This window comes from Trachypithecus francoisi, unplaced genomic scaffold, assembly GCF_009764315.1.
Source record: "Trachypithecus francoisi isolate TF-2019V2 unplaced genomic scaffold, Tfra_2.0 Lachesis_group1, whole genome shotgun sequence".
In the NCBI taxonomy this organism is placed as follows: domain Eukaryota; kingdom Metazoa; phylum Chordata; class Mammalia; order Primates; family Cercopithecidae; genus Trachypithecus; species Trachypithecus francoisi.
This window is the reverse complement of record NW_022681454.1, coordinates 174,972,938-174,996,062: the sequence shown is the minus strand read 5'-3', so window position 1 is coordinate 174,996,062 and position 23,125 is coordinate 174,972,938. Positions and strand designations below refer to the sequence as shown.

General features: G+C 37.3%; 1 long non-coding RNA gene across 1 annotated transcript; it reads left to right on the top strand.

The window, feature by feature from the left end:
• The first annotated feature begins 610 nt into the window (after nucleotides 1-610).
• On the top strand, nucleotides 611-21,890 carry LOC117084865. The gene is made up of 4 exons (XR_004437718.1): nucleotides 611-621; nucleotides 6,877-6,884; nucleotides 8,646-8,650; nucleotides 21,797-21,890. It is a non-coding gene; the product is annotated as an uncharacterized LOC117084865 (long non-coding RNA).
• The last annotated feature ends 1,235 nt before the right edge of the window (nucleotides 21,891-23,125 follow it).

Sequence of the window (23,125 nt, the reverse complement as noted above, 5' to 3'; positions counted from 1 at the left end):
TATGAGTAAAACAAAAAAATTATTGGGACAAGAAAGACAGCATGACTTTATACCCCAAAACATAGTGGCTTAAAACAATAAACATTTACTCTCAGTTTCTGTGGGTCAGCAATTCAGGCATGACAAAGCTGAGTGTCTGGCTTAAGGAATCTCATGAAATTGCAGTCCAGTGATAGGCTAGGGCTGTGGACTTAGCTGAAAACTCGACTTGGTTGAAGGAGATGTTCCCATGGTACCTCACATGGCTCTTGGCATGTCTTGGACCTCTGCCACACGGGCCTCTCTACAGGACTGCCTCACGACATGGTAGCTCACTTCCCTAAGGGCAAGCAATCAGAGAGAGAGAGAGAGAGAGAGAGAGAGAGAGAGAGAGAGAGAGAGAGAGAAAGAGAGAGAGAGAGAGAGAGGAGAGAGAGAGAAGCCTAATGCAGCAACAAGATTTTTAAAACCTAGTCTCAAAAGTACCATTCTATTACTTCTGTAATATTCTATTTGTTAGAAGGAAGTAACTAGGTTTAGCTGACACTGAAGGAGAGGAAAGGGATTTCTACCAGGCAAGAATACCAGAGGAACTGGGCGCAGTGGCTTATGCCTGTAATCCCAGCACTTTGGGAGGCCAAGGTGGGTGGATCACAAGGTCAGGAGTTCAAGACCAGCCTGGCCAAGATGGTGACACGCCATCTCTACTAAAAATACAAAAAGTAGCCAGGTGCAGTGGCAGGCGCCTATAATCTCAGTCACTCAGGAGACTGAGGCAAGAGAATCACTTGAACCCAGGGGGGCAGAGGTTGCACTGAGCCAAGATCGTACCACTACACTCCAGCCTGGGTGACAAAGTGAGGCTCCATCTCTTTAAGAAAAAAAAGAAAAAAAAGAATACCAGAGGGTGCAGATCACTGCTGGGCGCCCTCTTGGAAGCTGGCTCCCTCACTGTGTGTGTTTGTCTGATGATCTCTCTGCTCTGGAGCAGACTGAATCACATCTTCAGCCTTGCTGGGAACATGAACGTTCTCAGAGGTGCTGTACATGACTGGGGAGACTGCGTCTTGCATAACACCCGGTGAAGAGTTTAAGGGGGGCTCAAATATCGCTTCAACTCTTGAGTCTTAAACTCATAAAGACACTGTACAAGCTAGAAGTAGCCTCAATAGTGACATTCCCACTAAACTCTGGGTAATGAGACAAAAGTTTTAGGGCAATTATTTAGTTCTGTATGTCCAATACATTGTACTATGAATTGCACTTGGTATTAACTCAATAAATATTTACTGATTAAAGATACATGAGTGCTTGAATGACACATATAGCTTGTATATTTTAAATGGCTAGTTTGTGACCAAATGTCTTACTTGTGAGGAATTACAAGAAATGGGCTCAAAAATTGTTGCAAACATCAAGTACTGATTCATAGCTCTCAGATCAAAATGTACAGTGTGTTTCTAAAATTTTTAAGGATTCTCCTTGGAATTTATATATCTAGAACAATTAATGGATATTCTGTTCATAAACATTGACTGTAATTGCTAGACTATAATTTTAAATCATTAAAATTCTAATATTAAAGAAGAAAATTCCACAATAATGTGACAGATTTTCAGAGATGTTCTTGCCTCAGTCTATTCATTTCCTTGGTCTATCTGGTATGCCTCGACGTTACTCGGACTACCCCGACATGTACACTACATGAAATACTATGTCACCTATGGGATCATTTATCTCCCTGATAGCAGTAATACTAATAATCTTCATGACCTCAGAAGCTTTCATTTCCAAATGCAAACTTCTAATAATTGAACAACCTCTACCAATCTAGATGCTTATTCAAGACAATACTCAGATCAAAATTATTTTCTTAATTCAAAACAGCTTCTATGAATGTATTTAGCCTATCCCATGAATGATACATAGATAGTCAATTCTAGCCATTTGGATTAACTCTGTGGCAATAAATAAGCTGCTTGATAAATAACTATGATTATGACTGAGAAAGAAAGAATCAGCTAGAAAACTGTACATATGGGCATGTGTATAAAGATGGATTGTGTCTTTCTTTGGTATTTTTCCATTGAACTCACAGTATTCAAAAGAAAATATTGAACCTCTGTAAAAACATTGATGCTTACAGGGGTCACAGAAAACAATCATCAATACATTGTTCCAACTATTGAAAAGTACTGCTACCACAGATGCAGCATTAGAAAGTCTTTCTACACAAATAATTTTTGAAATATTTGTCCACATTTACAACATAGCATATTATAATTATCTTGATTATGGAAAACAGATGAAATTACTGCTAATTTTATTTTATAGAAGTTTAATATTCTAAAACATGTTTAGTTTTATTTTATTTGATGATTAATTTGTAAATATTCACATATCCTTGAACTTTAGGAAATTTCATTGTGAGAAATGTACACAAAGATATTGTCATAGGAAGAGGTTAGACCTAGACAAAAAAACTTGAAAAAAATTATATCATTCGGCAAGAAAAACCAATACCACTAAAGTAAAAAAAATTTCTACCACAATCGCTATCCCTAAAGTTAGATTTAGAATATCACAAATTTGATGATGAGCAAAATTTTTAAAAATTCCCTTTAATGTCATTCATATAATTAATAATAAATATTCTTGTAATTGTGCTATTAAGGACCTTAACCACAATACTAATTATGAGGTTATTAATCTTAAGGGCAACATTTATATATTTCTATCAAGAAGGGAAGGTGATATGGTAAATTGCTTTGACTTCTTTTTAAAAAGATAAGCTTTTGTGATAATGACAGTAGTTCATTAATTTTTGATTCCATAATGTCTGATGGATAATACATGCCCATAAATATGTCTTGAATAAATGAATGAAGGAAATAAAAGGGAAGGGAAGAAAAGGGAAGGGAAAAGAAGGGAAAAAAGAGAGACTATGTGGACAATCCAAACTGATCTAGATCAAACAACAAGTGCTATAAGCTAATCATACATTAAATTATTTTGACAAGGATTCCAGTAGTTTGGTTGATTTTTTTAAAACACTCATTCCTACCTAAAATAGCAAAGCAAACAAAAACAGAAAAACCTACTACCTCTAAATAGTCAACTCTATCAGTTACCAGATAAGAAGCCCTATTCTCCCAAACATTATGTATAGCATATTAGATTAGAGCATTTTTCATACACATAAACTATATTTCCCATGAACATTATCATCCCTCAGTACATTATGTATTTGGGACGATCAATAAATAATGAAGAATAACAATAACATCAACAAAGCCCTTGGGGACTACGAGGCTTGCACTCAGGCAAAGGTCTGAGCAAACAGATGGTTTCTTCGTTGTGCCCTGAAAGCAAGCCTCGTTGCCTTCTGTAGAATCGCTAACGGCAGTAAATCCCTGAGCAATTGGCCTTCCATCAAAAACAGTCTGTATCCGGTCTCGGGGAGTTCACAGTGAGGGACTTTTGGCAATGACGTCTCAGTTGATCACTCCTGTAATGGGGCAATTATAGTCAGAGAGGTTGTCTGTGATGTAACCCAAGCCCTCATTTCTACACATCTGTGCAGACCATCAACTCAAATTGTACCAAGAAGTCAACTGGGAGCCTGTGCAGGATATGGGATATTTATTGGCTGAGGATGAGGAAAGCCTATTTGTTCAACCACATTGGAATTTATCTTTGTCAGCTTTGAGCACAGACTTTGGAGCATGTGCAAATAGCAGCACCGGTCCTGCCAAGCAGGTTGTGCTGGGCTCTCCTCTAACCTGACTCTCTTGGGACCTGCCTGTCACTCCTGTCCCAGACCAGCCTGTACCAGGGCTTCCCTTTGTCCATTCCCTGACTCCATGAGCTTGCACATGCCAACTTTTTAACTTTTGTGACTGCCGGATGGATTTTTCACAATTTTGATGTTTAATCAATAAATCCAGATAGAAGGATTGCAAGCTGCAGAGAGGGCCCCACTGACATTAGATAGCGTAATTCTTTAACAGATATTTTCTTGGCTTTCATTAATAACCTGTGACCACTTGGAAGGAAAACAGAAAATTGGTAGTCGGGGTCTCCAGAGCCAGGACTGGCACGCTGGATGTGCCAACGGTGCCAAGCATTAGGATGGTGTTTAATGCACTGTCAGGATGATGCCTGCCCATGGGTCACATCCTGAGGAAGGGCTGGAGGGGAAGCAGGACAAAATGATGGATGAGGAACAAATGGAGGCCTGAATAAGTAGCGATCCAGATGAGGATGAAGAACAAGTTTGCAGGTAAAGAAGTCAGAGAGGGGCAAGGACAGAAAGTTGTGATCAGAGAAGAAGAACCAAACACTGGATTCCAGAAAGAGCATGACTATGAATGGTGAGAAGTTCTAAGTTCACCTGTCTCTCTATTCCTCTTACCCATGAAACTGATATGAACTGTTGATAAGTTCATATCAAGTAATAAAGCAGAATACAGCAGTGGGTCACAGACAACATTTCCTCCATCTGCTTGTGCTGGAGAAGGCGTGTGTGGGGCAAATCAACAGAGAGAGGCCAGCCTGCCGGCATCTGAAGCAGTAGAAAGCATCCACAAGTACAAGATCAAGTTTAACACAGGATTTTTTTTACAAACATACATGTCTCTTGTTAAATGTGTACAACTATCTGATTAAAACCAAATTGAGCATTACTTTATTATGAGATGTCACAATTATGGAATATAAAAAAGTATATGTATATCCAAATACTATTTCTGAAAGAAAGATACTCAAATAATTTAAATATGGTGATTGAATAGGGGCAGAAACAAGAAATTATACAGAGAAAACAATCACTAAAAAAGAAATGAGTGGTGTAAGTTGTGGAGGGGACATGGAAAAAGAGTCAGGAGAGCAGGTTTATGGGAGGACAGGAAGGCTTTGTCTTTTAGGGTGTTGGGTTATGTTCCCTCTGAGTCTGAACTGTCTTCAGTTTTCTGCAGTCAGTAGGGAGCTTTGGGTCAGTGAAGACCTGAATGTCTACAGAATGGGTGGATTTCAGGGGTCTCTTTAATGAACGGGGCACCAATAGAGAGGGTACAAATGAAACTGCAATTTTCTGAGGGGCGCACAGCGAGAAAGACAGCAACAGAGATGGCTCTGTTGAGGGGAATGCAGAAATGATCCAGAAATGTGAGACCAGCTCTGTGGGTCCTCCCACCTCCTGATGTTGCCTGGTGATTGCAGTTGAGACTGATCTGGGTCTCCTAAAAAAACAGATGTGGAAGTTCAATCACCTCTCTCTGGAGTGGAAATTCAGTGGGAAGCTGAGTTCAGGATGGGGCCAGAGAGCTAAAAACTGTGTCTTACTTTTATATTTCCATTATCCTACTTGCTTTGTCTTCTGAATTACCTATAGTTTCTTTTTATCCCTTTACTTCTTTTTTACCCCTAATCTAAACCAACTTTCAAAAACATTCTTGCAGGGTTTTATAAATATTTTCTTTTTAGTACATTCAGTAGAAATGAGAGCTGTAATAAAGAATAATGATACATTTTATAGTAGTAAAAGTTAAATGAAAATTATGAATGCTTTCAAATAATCCATGTCATATCAATGAATTAGGACTCTATAGAAAGAGAGTAAATTAATCTCTCAGTTAATATTGATACCCAGTGAGCAAACAAAATCAAACAACAACAACAACAACAAAAGCCCTGTACTGGAAAATTTCCTAAGTACATTTCCTTAATTTCCTTAATTAAATAAAACAGAACTCAGACACACGTGCTGGGTTTTGTCTCCATCTGCCTCATATTGTACCTTTGTTGTTGAAACTGACTTAATACAATCAAGGCCAAACTTTCTTCAAATAATACATGTGTACAGGTAAGGAAAGCACATTCTGATGCATTCAATAGAAATATAACATCTTGCTATTTTTCAGACTCATATATGTGAAAACCACAATAAATGAAAAAATTTAGGATTATCTTATAAATCTAAGCGATCTTAGAACTCGAGTTTCTTCTCTTACTGATCAAAAAATTTGGAATAGGGGCCTACTAAATGTTCTGCATACAGTTAGTTCAAAGTCCAAGACTGAAATCTGGGTCTCCTGGCCCAGCAGCACAGGGTTCCTGCTATTTTACTATTGATGCAAAGTGGGATACAGGTTACTTATTGTCAACTGGCCTTATTAAGGAGAAAACCCAATGCATTGCATAAAGCAAAGTGCACTACTAGGGAATGGTAAGCTTTTACCCCGAGAAGCAATCAGTTTATCTTTTCAAATTTACATCTCCATTCAGAACGTAAAGGAAAGAGGCATTGATCTGCTGTCTGTGACTTTCTTAAGTTTTAGACATTCAATAAGGCACTGATAATGTGAAAACATTATTTAGTTAAACCAGGGAGTCAATTTCAATCTTAGTTTCTTAAAAGAAATGTTCACCAAACAGGAGGAATCAATCCTAAGCTTATAATTAGTCACAAATGGGGGGGAGGAAATACGCTGACTCATCTCAAGAGCAATAATCAACACGATTATTCATAATATTTCTAATTCAAATTGTAATGTAAGGGCTAATCTCATCACCACTTATTGAAGTTTTCTAACACCCACCGAGAGACAGTGGGGCATGTTCGAAGAGCATCAGTGGATGTTCATAATGCCTTTAATTACTGAAAAGACATGGGCTCTATTCCTAACACTGTATCAGGATGTAAGCTGAAAAACAGATCTGTGATTAAATTACTCTCTTAAAATAAATGTGGATTTTGTGAACTTTTCTATCTTGATCTGATGGCTTATTTATGTTGATAAGTAGTAAATATTCAATCACTTCTGACAGAAATAGTGGATCCATATGCTAAAATATGCATTACAGTTGAAAATAAGAAGGATCGGACCATGTAAAGAGAAATCAGAGTTCTCAAAAATGTATCATCTTTGCAAGCATTTCCATTATTCATATAGAGGTGTATCTTTACCAAATAAAACTGCTACACCATTCCAAATAATTGATTATGTGCATGTTTCTTTTAAACATACCCAACTATTAATCTACTAAGATCAGCCTGTACTGAAAGAAGAGCAAAGAAAAGAACATCTGGATTTTGAATTGGTTTAAGAGCAGAACACAAGTATCTACATGTATACAAATCCCCAAATGCTGCTTTAATTAGGCTTATTCATCGTTGGTTTTAATAATGTTGCGTTAATTGTGTTATAAGATTAATATTGTTAAATAAGCTCACCTGTTTGACATTTGTTTGCATTGCTTAAAAGTAACAGAAACAAAATTACAGAGGTAGGCAAAAAAAAAAATGTCCAGAAATACTCTAAATTCAAACAAACATGAGGAAGCTGAGGCATAAAACTCATCGTAAGTTCTCCCAGTTTTTTCTCCAAAACAGATCCCAAACCCAACTACTCCTATTACCTCCACTACCTCCACCATAGTTCAAACCACCATCATCTGTCACCCAGTCTATTATCAGAGCCTTCTGTTTCTACTTTTGACTCTTAAAAGCCATTCTCTACATAGCAAAAGGAGGGACAGTTGACTTATCCCAGCTTATGAGTATAGCTGGTTAAATTTTCCGGGATTTTGTGAGCCAGTTGTTACATACAGCAATTTTTTTAAAAATTAAATTGTATACACTTACAATTAAGTTATATTAAAAACAAAAGTAATTGCTTAGAACGCATCACTTCTTTAGAGGAGTAGTATATTTTTACTATTATCTAAGCTCTTAAGATTATTTACATCTACTCTCTCTGCATGGTGTAAATAATATATAATGGTTCACTATTGTGACAATCTTCCCAAGTGCTTATTGAGTGCTATCTCATTGATAGCTTAAAATTGACCCGGTGGGGTATTAACACCATAGAAATTAGTAAATGCTACAAATTAGGACTTGATGTACTGTTTTGTAGATTGTCTAGACCTAATGAAAATACGGAGAAAATATCAATAATGTAGATTATACTTAAAAGTGTGTTAAGTCTTTAGCTGTTACATTTTGAGTAGCATGAAAAATTGAGGAAATAGTCTTCAAGTATTAGAAAATTTTATAGAGTGACATTCCAAAATTTCTGAGGTGTATCTTCATTGTTTCAGCCTCATATTACCCATCATTGTAAATAAAAATATTAACGCTATTGTTTTAACCAACATTCATGTCAAAATGAGACATTTTTTAGCAGCTTTTGTATTCCCAGAGTATTGTAGGTGCTCAAAAAACATCTCTTGAATGAGTTTATTAATGTACCCTGAAATCTTCTGGCCTCCTTTACCCCATCTTCTTCTTTTCTAAATCCAACAGTATCAGTTATCATGGAAACTCAGGAATGAGGATGAATGCTGTTTCTGCAAACGCCTGAGTCATTGGTGGTATCTCGCTGGCCACTTGAAGTCCCTTTTAGGCTATCCTTTCTGCATTTCCTGTACAAAATTTTGATTGCCACCAATCTTTTTATCTTTCTTTTCTTTTCTTTTTTTTTTTTTTTCTTTGAGACAAAGTCAAGCTCTGTCACCCAGGCTGGAGTACAATGGCATGATCTCGGCTCACTGCAACCTCTGCCTCCCAGGTTCGAGTGATTCTCCTGTTTCAGCCTCCCGAGTAGTTGGGATTACAGGTGTGTGCCCCCATGCTCGGGTAACTTTTTGTATTTTTAGTAGAGACAGGGTTTCACCTTTTTGGCCAGGCTGATCTCAAACTCCCAACCTCAAATGATCTACCTGCCTTGGCCTCCCAAAGTGCTGGAATTACAGGTGTGAGCCACAGCATCTGGCCCCTTTTTATCTTTCATAGTAAAGGTCTCAAATGAGTTTGTAGAAATACTCTAGAAACTCATTTGAGAACTTTACTTTGAAAGATAAAAATGAAGGTGAAAATAGTATCATTATTTCTGGTATAATTGTTACCTAAAAAATGTTTTGGGGTTCTTTAAAATATGATATTTTCATATTTTAACACTTAAAAGTTGCAAATGCGAGTCTGTTGTGCGGGAGATTACTGTTACATTGTGAATGCCAATTAACGTTTAATGGTTAATCTTCACGAAATAAGAAGCGCTTCATATACCATGCAAAATTATCTGCCACAGCATTAACAAAAACCGATTAGTTAACTAGCTAAACAGATTAAATACCGACTTTCAAGTTTACGGGGAAATGAATAGGTCTTAACTTTAATAGTATGGAATATTCTTTTATTTAAATTTTATGACTCCTCATCCAGTTTCATTTAAAATGTCAAAATTGTAATGGTAGTGACATTCATCTTATAATAGTGTTTGAAACATATGCAGTAAAAGGGGTTGTAATAATAATACTACAAATTACATGCTTATTTTTCCAGATCATACCTAATAGACTGTAATATCATTTTCAGTCATAGTTCACTGGAGTTAAATTTAAAGCATAATATTAAAGTCAAGGTTCCTTCACATCTAATTAGACATTAGAAACAAGTGTGACCAGATCTGCATTCTGTTAACTATATGCAAATAATTCGAACAGTTTAACAACAGTAAAGGTAAAAGTAACCTACAGTAAAGGTATACAATAAAATACTGCAGATTTACCTTCAGCATTGTGCAACATGACATCTCAGTTGCTGTAGGACACACTGCAGCATAAATTGTACCCAACTTGTCTCACACTGCAAAATATTCAGGACAAACATAGAATATTTGATGCTTAGAAGCCTAACTTCTGGAAATTATGCCAACGAGTGAGGCAGTTCAACAAAGCACCTATCAGTGGGGTATGGATAGCACCATTGCAAATCTTGGCAGAGTCATCTATTTTCAGGAGCAGTAGGGAAACATTAAAAAGAATGCATTTTGTTCATTCTTTGAAAATTCGTATAAATAAGTCTTAGCTATAGACTGTATTTAGAAGTGAGTACTGTGGTTTTTGCTAAGCCCATCACACTAATGGTTCTGCTGTATTCATCCTCAGAAATGGATGGGGGAAGCTATTTTCCTGAAGTTCCATCAAGTAGGATCACAGTTAGATTTTTTTCTCTACTTCTGCTTTTTATCATCTTGCTGAAAGATGAGATTGGGAAGTAAAAGTGATTTTACGACATCCGCTAGCCTACCATGCAGCTTGGGATGCTGACTGGAGTTCTCCAGTCAAAGCCTTCTGATTGGCTCTCCGTGGGCTACTAGTACTCTTGCCCAGTCTTCAAGAGTCCTCTTGCCCCATTTAGAAAAAGAAACCAACAGGGGCCAGCAAGACATTGTTGCTTGAAATGCTTGTCTTGAATATTCCTGTACTATTCAAACACAAAGCGTACAATTATTTCTCTTGAGCTGGGCATGGTGACGTGCTTCTATACTCCCAGGTACTCAGGAAGCTGAGGCCATCCTGGGCAAGATAGCAAGACCTCAGAAAGGACAATTCATTTTTTAGCCACCATTTATGTAGACACTGAAATTGTTGCAACAAGTATGTGATATATAAATATAAGTTTTAGCAGATAAAAAATTACTACCCTCAAAGATTACATGTTTTGAAAATAGAACTTGGCCAGGCACGGTGGCTCATGTCTGTAATCCCAGAATTTTGAGAGGCTGAGGCGGGGGTATCTTTTGAGGTCAGGAGTTTGAAACCAGCTTGGTCAACATGGTGAGACCCCATCTCTATTAAAAAAAAAAAAAATTAGCTGGTGTGGTGGCACATGCCTGTAATCTCAGCTACTCAAGAGGCTGAGGTAGGCGAACTGCTTGAACCCAGGGGGGCAGTGGTTGCAGTGAGCCGAGATCCAGCCACTGCACTCCAGCCTGGGCAACAAAGTGAAACGCTATCTCAAAAAAAAAAAAAAAAAAAAAAAATAGAACTTTAGGTTTTGTTCATAAACTATCAATGTAATCACTTAAAAGTAAAAAACTTAAAAATTGTGGCAATCAACTCTCCTGGTGTCAGCATTTCCACTCTTTCCCAAATCAATCTTTTGCAGAGGAACTTCCTTCTAGACGCATTGCCATAAATATTGAATCAGTAAAAAGGTTTGGACACTCAAACTTGCCATGATTTCTTTACAGCTGAGAACCAAAAAACTGCATTTCTTGATATTTCTCTAGCAATATTCAATCACTTGGGAAAATCCTGCTGGCAAAATATCCCAAAGTCCTCATTTATACTGTACTTGGCATAGTGGTAGACCCAGGATTAAACATAATATTGATAGCAGGAGGAATAGCACCTTACCTTTGTTGACCTTGGTGGAAAGGAATTTGGTCCATGTTAGAGGAAAAAGTCCCTATGATAGTTACAATTAGCTTAGTTTGGAAGAGTTTTGTCACTGAAATTGCGAATAATTCCAGTGATAAAATACATAAATTTAAGAACCATTTTACTATCTTTCAAAGTCTCTAAGAGAAAAAAATGAAAGCTAAATTTATATTTTACACACTGAATTGTATGAAGAAATCATATAAAAGTAAAAAAAAAAAAAAAAAAGGATAATTACTGCTACTACCCATCACTGGAGAATTCCATGCTAATAATAGTTCCATGCTAATAATGATTTGGGCTAAGATTCCTTCATAAAGTGAAACAGAACTTTTCATATCATTTCTGTTTCTATTAGGTACTGATTTTTGTTTCAGAACAACCAATCTAACAAATTAATTCATTGCAGGATCTATATTTCTTCTGGAAAATTACCGCCGGATGGATATAGGAAATAAAAGTGCTATGGGTAAGATTTAAAGAGAGAGCTATCCTTGCAAAAAAATATTTCGTTCTGCATATCTAAGCACTTTCAACTTGCTAGCATTTTGGCACATCATCATTTCTCCAAAAGAACAAGGATACTAACATTAACATTTGCTCTAACACCTGATCAGCTGGACATGCGGGGAGTCTTCGAACATATTTAGGATTCCAAGATAATATATGGAAGCCTGGGTATAAAAGAAACAGTGAAAAAGGAACGACTGTTTCCTAGTGAGCGTGATGAGTAAAGCAGAAAAGACTCTGAAGAAAACAGTTACAATAATTGGCCAAGCTGCACCTGCACAATCTATGCTGTGTAACAGACCTGAATAAATATGCAACATTTTCCCAAGGAAATATAATGTTTTTCAAAGATGTTGATAAGAAAGAGACAATTATGGATAACATGATGTTGCTTAAATTTAATGTATTGGTAAGAATACTAAAATACAGCTGATTTTGCAATATCCAAACAGTTCAGAAGTAAGTGGACACCGTAGCTCCCATTCCAGCTCTTCCAGGAGCTGACCCTGACCAGAGCAGGACTTAACAGCAAGGAGAGAGTGTCTGACCCTCTGACCAGGGGCAGGTCTCATCACCTCTCTGGACTGTTTCTTTATTTTAAAGAGAGAGGAAAAGTCCAGATAAGATCTGAGGTCTTCTTTTGTTTTAATACTCGATTATTTTCCTAGGTCAGGACTCAATAATTCCAGAAACCCTCAACCAAATTCAGTGAACATGTTTTTGTTGTTGTTGTTTTGCTTTTATTTTTGTTTTTAAATCAGAGGATTCAAAGCCACATTTATGTCCTTTTAAGAACGTCAAATTTCAAAATAATTTTAAAAGAGATTTCTACAGATTGCTTAGAACTAAAAATAGATCAAATGTTAGGATAATTAAAGATCTGTGACTGGCTATTGACAGAGCCTTTTTTCTTTTTCTTTTTCTATCACCACCTTTGTGTTTACCTCCTGATTGCGTGCAGGAATCAGCAATTGGGAGCGTATAGATAAATTCCACTCTAATTCCCAAACCATATTTTAAACTAGAGTTGCAACATTTTTCTCTGCAAAGCCTTTTTCAGGACTGATAACATGTGGAACAATGGATTGATTTTAAGTCGCAGTTCTTTGTTTTCCTAGGCCCTCCCTCTGGCAGAGCAGCCACAGTGCCTAGAGGAGGCTGGGGGAAGGGATGACGAGCAGGGCGCTCACACCTTCCATAATGGCTTGTGAACAATCAAGAGCTGATGGTATTAGTGAAAGGTTATTATTTGAATTAATCATACAAGTTTAAAACAACTTGGCATTTCAAAATGTTTCTAGGTAGGCGTAGTTTCCAAACTGCAACTGCCACCGAATGTAATACTTGGCATGTTAGGAGCAGTGTGAGTCCACTCGGGTGGGGAAGAGGCTGGGTAAACATCTGGGCTGGAGCCTCTGCCATCCTTCAAGAAATAGTTATCAGGGTTCTAGACAGATCTGGGCATCAGCATTATCCCTTTATGGTGTGGGGAGTGAGAAAAGAAGGGAGGAAGGGAAGGAAAACAACAAGAAGGAAAGGAGAAGACAGGGGAAAGAAGAGAAGCAAAAGAGAGAGACAGGCTTAAGAGCTCAATATAGCTTTGTGCTGACTTGTCATTTCCAGTAGCAAACTATCTTTTTTCTTTTTCTCCTTCCCCGATCTGTAGTAACGGCGGCCCGGTTAATACACAGAAGCACTGAACAAATCACGTAAGATAATACATATGATGCTAAAGGAACAATTCAAAGCATTAAAGAACTGGAGAAATAGGGTAGTTATAGCTAGCCTAAGTGAAATATAAATGTATCTCTCCTTGAGAGTGGGTAGTGGTTGAATCCAGCAAACATTAATTGAGTACATACTGGCAACCAGGCTCTGATCTAACCTCTATGCTAACCAAGGCCTCTAGAATCGAAAGATGAATAAGACAGTCTTGACACTGAGCACCTTACATTCTACTGGAGGAGGCAAATACTTTCACAGGCCATTTTGGTAAATGGAAACTGACATGATGGAGTCTGCATAGGTTGATGCTGAACCCACTGGAGAGCTACAGCTGGGTCCTGGGGGCTTATGCTTGAGCCAAACCTTGCAGACTAGGTATGTAATGGTCTTGCCAATAGACTAAACAGCAAGTACACAGGCTCAGAGAGGCTATGAAAGAATGCTATGTGCCTCGCTGCCATTCAAGTGCGGTTTGGGACAGTGGCCAGTGTTAGGACCGGGGCTGGAGACATAAATAGGGCCAATTCATGCACATCTTACAAAGGTGTTTAGACTAAATTCTGTAGGGACTGGGGCACACAGAAGCATCCCAGTGACAAAGTAACATATGAGTTTTATGTTATATTAACATCATCACGTGAAAAGATTTTTGAGAAAGATCATTTGGGGGGTGCCACATAGCAAAATGAAAGAAGAATTTTAGAAAGAAGACTAACGTGTACTTTGTTCAGGAGGGTCAGGACACATATTATGCCCTCTGCCTCATGTAGACCATGCTAAAAGATTACTAGTCTAAAATAGACACTAGTCTTCTTGGTTTTCTTTCATTCTCTCTCTCTTACTTTCCAAAATAGTGAGGTTGACACACTGGCAGTTGTACGTGGGCTGCCCAGCTCTTGTATTAAAGAGCAACCAGGTTAATATCAAATGCTAAATAGGATACAGAATCGGTACCCAGGATGTCAGTGATGAAGTACTGTAACTAGAAATGCTTTTATGTATGCATATGGTATGTTTTAGTCCCTAAATTAAATAAGCTAGAGGACTAAAAATAAAATAATACTTTAAATGCACTTCATTAGGCAGGGATATTTATGATAAGGCAGATAGTTATTTTTTGGTTCATGCACTTAATCACAAAAATTGGAGATAGAAGCATAATTGCATTAATGGCTTTTTTTGTCCATAATCTTTGATATTATTGTTTTTAGTAAAGGCACATTAGTGGCACCAGCCCTCCAGTTATTATTTGATAAATCTATGAATCAAAAAAAAAAAGGCTATGGTATTTTAATAGCCCTATATTTTAGAATCTGTGGAGTCATCCATTGTTATGAAGTTATTTATAATTTGAAAGAACATTTGAGTACAAAATCATTTAAAGAGAGCAATATTCTAAGTTGTTTTCAGTTGTTTTCCAAGGAACTGAAAGGGAATGAATTTATCAAAGGTTTCAAAACAATTATACATTCCTGGGGCAGCATATATTTAAAAACACATAAATTCTGGAACATTACTAGCGACGCATGTCTGTGGCTTTCTCATATATATCTTAAAAATATCAATTGTGATATGTACTAGTATATGAAAAAGTAGCTATTGGGATAGTGATTTCAGCAGTGTTAGCAGTAATGTAAAAATAGGAGAGCTGAAAAGATCCAAACTCTCTTGAAAATTTTAAATATTTATAAAGACAATCTAAGTACTTTTAAAAATGATTATAAAGTTTAAAAAACTTCTCAGGGATCTGCATCAAGCTCAGAGAAAGAGGCAATGTCCCAACCGTGCTTGTCTTTCTCCGGTTCTATTGAGGTGCCTGTTTTTCGGCCTCAATGATACTTATCAGTTGATCAGCACACACTTATTGTGCCTCTTAATTCCCTCCAACTCGGAATGGACAACTTTGGCTAATTGAGTGGAGGCAGAAACACATTTTAAAAGATTTACCTGATTACTTAAAAAATTAAAAATGCTACACATTATCTACAGCGTTCTTAATTTAAACCTGATGGACAGGTGGCTTTTTATTGAGTGTTTAAAAATGCACACTTCACGCAGTAAGATGGAGACCATATTTCTGTGCCGAGTGAATGAAATAACTTTCTAATTTGTGCAGTTCATAACCCCTTGCCTGCCCAGTGATAATGATATTCTAGACAGGAAACATGATCAGAATATTAGGATGTCAGAAGGGTTAGGCTGTCATCATATCACAAAAATTAAAATGTCTTTACTTAAAACCTCGTCTGTCACATGCTTTTTGCTAGAGCTTTCCTCACTAGTATGACTGGGGTAAGGCAGATACTGTTTATTTTGCCATAAATACCATTTCCAGGAGGTTTTCAACAATGGCTTAGGGCTGATACATGCCCTGCCAGGTATCTTTTTGAAAGGAAGCTCTTTAGGAAGGATCTTTTGTATATTTAATCACCAGTTTTGTTTTGCTTTAAAAAAGCAGTAACAATAGCCGAAGTCCCTATGGCGATGATTTGCAATCCCCTGCAGTGGCTGAGAGGGACGTCCATCCACATTCTGCTTGCTGAACCGAATCCGACTTTGCCTACATATTTTGCAGGCTTAAATGGACATTATTGGGCCCCACAGCATATTTAAAGATAACTTAAACAGTGTTAGTGGAATGGTTCTTTCGTGCGGACAGAGGAATTTTTTTTCCTCAACATTTCTTTCCACATAGTTGATGACCTTCTTCCATTACTGTGTTGTATAATATGAGGAATAGAATTAAATATCTGGACTAAAAAAATTAAGAGAAAGTAATCCTATTTACATGTGTGTGTGTGTGTGTGTGTGTGTGTGTGTGTATACACACATTTTGACGGGTAACTACACCATCCTGATTGAAACTATAAGCTGTTGTATGGTTTATTCAACCTGTGCTTCTATTTTTCATATTTGTAACATAGAAAGATTATTAAAATTTTCACATAAACTTTGAAAGGCTTAACGAGAAATGCTATGAAAACAGATTATTTTTATTTACCCGAAACAGATCTATTTGGATTTATTATTTTGTGATTAAACACCATGTTAGTTGACAGTGCAAAGAAAAGTATTTCAGCTTCCTGCACAAAATATTAGTCTCATATTCATATAATTCAATGGCATACATTAAAACTGTTTCATTAAGCTATCTCAAATATTTCCAACTCTGTCAAAGGCAAGCGAGTCTTCATAATAATTTTCAAATTCTGAGTTGGAGAGTTGGCATACATGTTCTATAGCTGGTAAGCAATTCTTTCCAGGATTTTTGAGTTTTTATTTTGTAGGAGGCATATGGGTGGAACTAGGGGGATCGTGGATAAATGTGATCAATAATGCTATGAATACAAATCATGAAAAATTATTAATGTTTTGGAAGGAAATTGAGAAAACCCATGTTGATAATCACAGCTCAAACCAAGCAATTAACCTAATTTTAACCATCAACAACAACTGCTAGTATCCCTGATGCATCTGAAATTCAATTTATGAGAAACATGGACAAGTTTTTGGCCACCAAAATGACACAACTACAGGCAGTCATAGGAGAGATTTTTATTTTGACTCCTCTGATATGTGTCCACTAAGTTTGTTATACATTTCTTATCTTGACGTAATTTTCAACTAAAACTTTAAAAAATATTGGTCAAATATGAATGTCTTAAATAAGCTAGCCTCTAAGTGAACAATTACTATGAAAATTAAATGAGCACATATTTATAATTTTTCACTCTTAAAAATTATTACATACTAAACATTTCTTGACTGGAAAATCAAAGAAAGAGTCTATTTTTCTAGCAAAAATGTTCTAGGCAGTGACTGTTTTACCTGCAGAAAATCAATTCATAGTCCGGTTCATACATTGTGTGTGTGTGTGTGTGTGTGTGTGTGTGAAACTGGAAGTTATAGAACACAAAGAATTTTTGATGGGACCTAGGACTTTTTTTCTCTGCCAATAAGGGAATAATAGTAGTAATTCTGACAGACAGTCCATAATACAAGTCATTCTTTCCCATACTGTATTATAGCAATAGGTATAACGATTTCTCAATAATGCCACTACTGCCTAATTGCAGTTACTCTCAGTCACACATAGAACCTACTTCTCTTCTATAAAAAAGTTCTTTATTTTTAGCTATTATAAATGAATAATTAGGAAAATAAGTTTGGTTGTTTCATGGCCATTTCTGTCATCATTTTTGTTATTCTATATACAAACTAAGCACATGAAATAATTTCCTCAGGTTAAAGAGTTAAAAGTCATAAGAGATTTTTCTCTATTTTTTTACAATGTAGAAAATGGTAAATGTCTACATTTTGAACAGTGTTAGAGCATTGTGATAATCAGAAAGAACCTATATACCAAAATGCTAATGCCATAACAATTGATAATTTTTATAAAATCAGTCGATTTGTTAAAGTTAATACAAATCGATTCAATGTGTACATATTATTCAATCTATTCCATGTGTCGAAGAGCATTGTATTATTCTTATTCTCAATTATTTTACAATTCAAAATAATTCTCAATTATTTTATAATTCAGCAGTCAGTTAAAGTACATATTCAATGACTTTCTCTCCTCCATTATATTCTTGCATGGATACAGCCAGAATTTTGTCTTTACTGAAATTGCTCTATTAATAAAATCACTGACTCAAGCGTTCCATTTTCTGATCACAATTTTCTTGGCTTTACAGTTTGATTATTCAGCTACTCCCACCATGACCATTCTTCAACTTTCTAAAGACCCCAGTCCACAAATATTTCTATCTTCTCTCCATGTATTGGTCGCCCTCTTTATTTCCATCGTTTCTGTTCAGGTTACGTTCCATGATCCATTCAATAAATCCTTTGCCAAAGATCTCAACTTCCTTGCTTCTCTTACCTTTAGTCATTGCTCAGACTCACCTGAACCCAAATACCCTCTTCCTCCCTGCCTGCCTCTAGGCAGCTGAGTTCAATTGGAGGAAATAAAACAAAATGCATTATTAATGAAAACTTATTCAGAATAACTAAGCTAAGCTCACCTGGACTGATACTCAAATGAAGTCAGTATAACTAACCTCAGCTAGACACTCATTATTACTTTAAAAAATCCTATTATAGGCCGGGTGCGGCGGCTCACGCCTGTAAGCCCAGCACTTTGGGAGGCTGAGGTGGGCGGATCATGAGGTCAGGAGTTCAAGACCATCCTGGCTAACATGGTGAAACCCTGTCTCTATTAAAAATACAAAAAATGAAGGGCGTGGTGGCGGGTGCCTGTAGTCCCAGCTTTTCGGGAGGCTGAGGTAGGAGAATGGCGTGAACCCGGAGGCGGAGCTTGCAGTGAATCAAGATTGTGCCACTGCAATCCAGCCTGGGCGACAGGGTGAAACTCCATCTCAAAAAAAAAAAAAAAAAAAAAATCCTATTATAGGCTGGGTGCAGTGGCTCCTGCCTGTAATCCTGGCACTTTGGGAGGCCAAAGCAGGCAGATTGCTTGAGCCAAGGAATCTGAGACCAGCCTGGAAAACATGGCAAAACCCCATAGCTACAATGAAAAAAAATACAAAAATTAGCCAGGCATGGTGGTGTGTGCTTGTAGTCCCAGCTACCTAGGAGGCTGAGGTGGGAGGGCTGCTTAAGCCCAGGAGGTTGAGGCTGCAGTGAGCCATGATTGCACCACTGCACTTCAGCCTGAGCGACAGAATTATACCCTATCTCGAAAAAAAAACAAAAATCCTATTATGTTTCCCTGTTCAACTCATACTTCAGATCTTTTTGACTCTCTTAAAGCTCTTATTAGTTTGGCTTCTTTTCTCATCAGTCTCAGCAGATATACTGGCCACTAAATTCTTAGAGAAAATAGAAGCCATCAGATGGGAACATGCAAAAACGTTTCAGTATCAAAAATATACTTGCATTTGCAATCAGTTTTCACTCTTTTTTGTTTGTTTGTTTCATACAGCAATAGAGGAGGTATCCATCTTGCAGGTTGAAGTCAACTGCATTCTGATTCCATCCCACCTCACCTTCTCAGGAATCCATTTTTTATTATCTGCTTCATCCCTGTGTCTTCACCTTTTTGTTATTGTCATTGCACAGGCTGGAGTGCAATGCAATGGCAGGATCTTGGCTCCCCACAGCCTCCACCTCCCAGGTTCAAGTGATTCTCCTCCCTCAGCCTCTGGAGTAGCTGGGATTAGAGGCATGCACCACTATACCTGGCTAATTTTGTATGTTTAGTAGAGATGGGTTTCTCCATGTTGCTCAGGCTGGCCACTGACTCCCATTTCAACCTCAGATAGAATCCTTTCCTTCTTGCTTTCCTTATGCCAGAAAATTTACCTTTCCATTCTCCAATTGTTCATTCTCTTTGTAGTTTCCTGAACTTTGCATATATGATTTCCTCATCTGGATCATTTCCCTTCTCCTACATTCCCCTAATTAACTCCTACTAAGTTTAGGTATAATATTACCATTTAAAACCTTCCTCACACCCCTACTTCACTTTCCAAACTAGGTCAGATATCCTGGATTATTTTATGACACTGTTTAGTATGTAGCAATATGTGTATTGACACTTTTATTAATATTTTTCTAATTTGTTAAAATGTAAACTCTGTGAGAGAAATTGTAAATATCTTGTTCACTATTGGGATTCCAGGACCCAGGCCTGAAACAAAATACAGAAATAAGTATCTGTTAGATGAATGAATGAATGGATGAATTGGGAGGGATGGAGTGTTGTTGACTGCTATCATAGATGCTGAGTTCTATTTAATGTGTACATTAATATTACTGAGTACTTTGGATAAATGTGACGGAGTACTTTTTGGTTTAATTTGATAGCACATTTTTAAGCATATTTATCATTTGCCTCTAGACCTGGCCCTTGAAAGTTGAGTGTATTTTTAGTAACACTAACTTCCCAGAACTTAGCACTGGGTTTATTTCATGGGGAATGCTCAGTAAGTGTCTGTTCAATAAACAGTAATAGGTAGAACAGAAGGCAGTTGCACAGATTAAAAAGCCACAATAACTCAATGCACATTGGCTTAATTTGTAGAAGTGGGAGTGAGACTAGAGGGGGAAAAGTTACTCCTCATCTCTTTAATGCAATGAAATTGAACAACTAGGGGTGTGTAAACATCTTCGAACTCATTAGTTGTTTTATATGAATAATCTTGATTCAAGTTTGCTATTCTCCAATCACGTTGAAAGAAAAACAGATAATTTTAAATTAAAAATCTAATTTTGAGTAGGAGAGAGGTAGGATGAATTCTGGACCTAAGGGACTGTTAGACGCTCGTCTGGGTATTGCTGGGTGCCGTAGGATCTCTTTCTCTGAAGATTGTTAGGAACTGATGACAGTTTAGGTCTAGTTCTGCCTGGAGTCATCACAACTAATTGGATGACTCCCTCTACTTATTAGTTTACACTGTGAAGAGTACTACAGGAATTATCTCCCTGGAGATGGCCCATAGCAACAAGGACAGAATAGTCACACATTCAGGAATGTCAATATTCAAGTGTCATGAAATACAACCCAAAGAAGAGCTGGTTAGTTATCACTAGTGCTTGAAGAATCTAGAAATGTTTACATTTTATATAGTCTAATCATCCTTTCAAGCATATGTTAAGCTAGTAGTCAAATTATGGCTATTCTAATTCTTAGTTTGATATAAATCAGTCAACTATTTGTGGAGTGGCCACAGGGCATTTTACGTGGCATTAGATGTTTGAAATTAATAGTTACTCCTTCAGGATTTATCAACTAACAAGATAGATAAAAACCAGTGAAAGCAAAATCCTTACAGACACATAGGCAAAGCTAGTACATACGGAGGGCTATGATGAGGCGGGGTGGACATGAAAGTCTGTGAGCACGAGGAGAAATGAAAGACATTAATAGAACAAGTAATGAAGAAGAGGCTTAGAAGCCAGGGAGGAAATGAAGCATCTGTCAGATAGAAGGGGGGATTTATTTCAAGCACTTGGAAAAGCTTGGAAGACATTGATTTTCAAGAGTGGGAAGGAAGATTGAATAAGCAGACAACAAGATGGCGGATGGGATTAGTGGGAACAGAGAGTGTGGAATTGGTTTATATACATTCAAGAAAAAAATTGATCCTTGGAGATACTTTAACACATGCACACGGTCGTCTTGGCTAGGTTGCAGCCATTGTTCCCAGGGGCGCTTTTCCACTTGATGCTACCTCTATCAGAGCTTCTGTGTTGGCATGAGATCAGATTTGGTTCAGTCCAAAACCTGAGTTTTAGAACCTCAGTTTTAGAACTTAGTTCAGCCACATTTTGTACTGGTTGTGTGACTTTAGGTAAGTTACTTAAATTCTCCAGGCTTCAGGAGAATTGATATAAGATGGGATCGCCCCCTCCAGCTGGGTCAAAGAAAGTGGTGTTGAGGTTGTGGTCTGTTAATAGTATGGTGATGCTAGCGGCTAGGACTGGCAGAGAGAGAAGGAGTTGGACTGCTGTAATTAGGACGGATCAGACAAATAGGGGAGTTTAGTATTGGGATATGGCAGGGTGTTTTATATTGATAATAGTGGTAATAAAGTTGATAGCCCCTAAAACAGAGGAAATGCCTGCTAGGTGAAGCGAAAAGGTAGTTAAGTGTACAGAGGTTCCTGGGTGGGAAAAATTTCCTGCTAAGGGAGGGTAGACTGTTCAGCTGGTTCCAGCGCCGGCTTCTTCATCCATAAAAAAAAAGGTATTGAATTTGACAGAGATTCTCAACAGAAGTAGTAATGCCCCTGGGGTCCAGTGATGCCCCTGGGGCCTTTTGAAAATGTGTTAAAATGCAATTTTGGGGTGCAATGTTTAGCTGTACTATAATCACCCAATGGGTGAAATCCAGGGATGCTAAACTCCTGACCAGGCACAGGGTATTGGGGTGGAGAGAGAAGTCTCGTATTATGTACAGTTTTCAAGTGTCAATTTTCAACAGAAAATCTTATTTGTAATCATCCTTGCCTATAACCTCGGTGAGATGAGAGACAGAGGTCTAATCAGGAGAACACTAAGGAGCATGCGCTGCACCAGGGACTAATAAGATTCGTCCTAAAAATTGAAAAAGTAGTTGCTGCCCTAATGACAATTTTTAGACATACACTTCATTCATAGACAATAGGTTTCATTTTCTTTATAGAAGGAAGTACTGCACGTCTGTTAAAAACTTAAAATTTGTCCTATTATACTCATTCAGTTCAATATTACAAGAAGAAGCATGAGATCAAAGCATTCTGATCTATCAAAGCACATGTCATATTTTATTATTTTCACTGCATTGATATCCAGATACTTTCCATCCCCCGTTTCTCCTGTACACACATATATACACACCAATCATTCAAGTAATTAACTCAGACAAGACCACACCACCTCTATGGGGATAATGTTGAAAGGTTTTCTAAATATGGTGGCACACAAATATTTTAGTAGTATGAGCAATAAGTTCCATCCTATAGGGCTTTATAATTTGTACATGCCACTCTGAGAGTAAAGCACAATCAAATTGGGCTTTTTACAGCCAAATGCCTTGATTTTTGTTTCATATTCTATCTCTGAAATATGATCATCTACTAAAACAAAACCTATGGGGCAGAAAGACATTTTCCCGGTTTGCAAGTCAAGCAGAAGCACAAATGTTTGCCAGGGTCTCCAGCAGTTCTGTGTT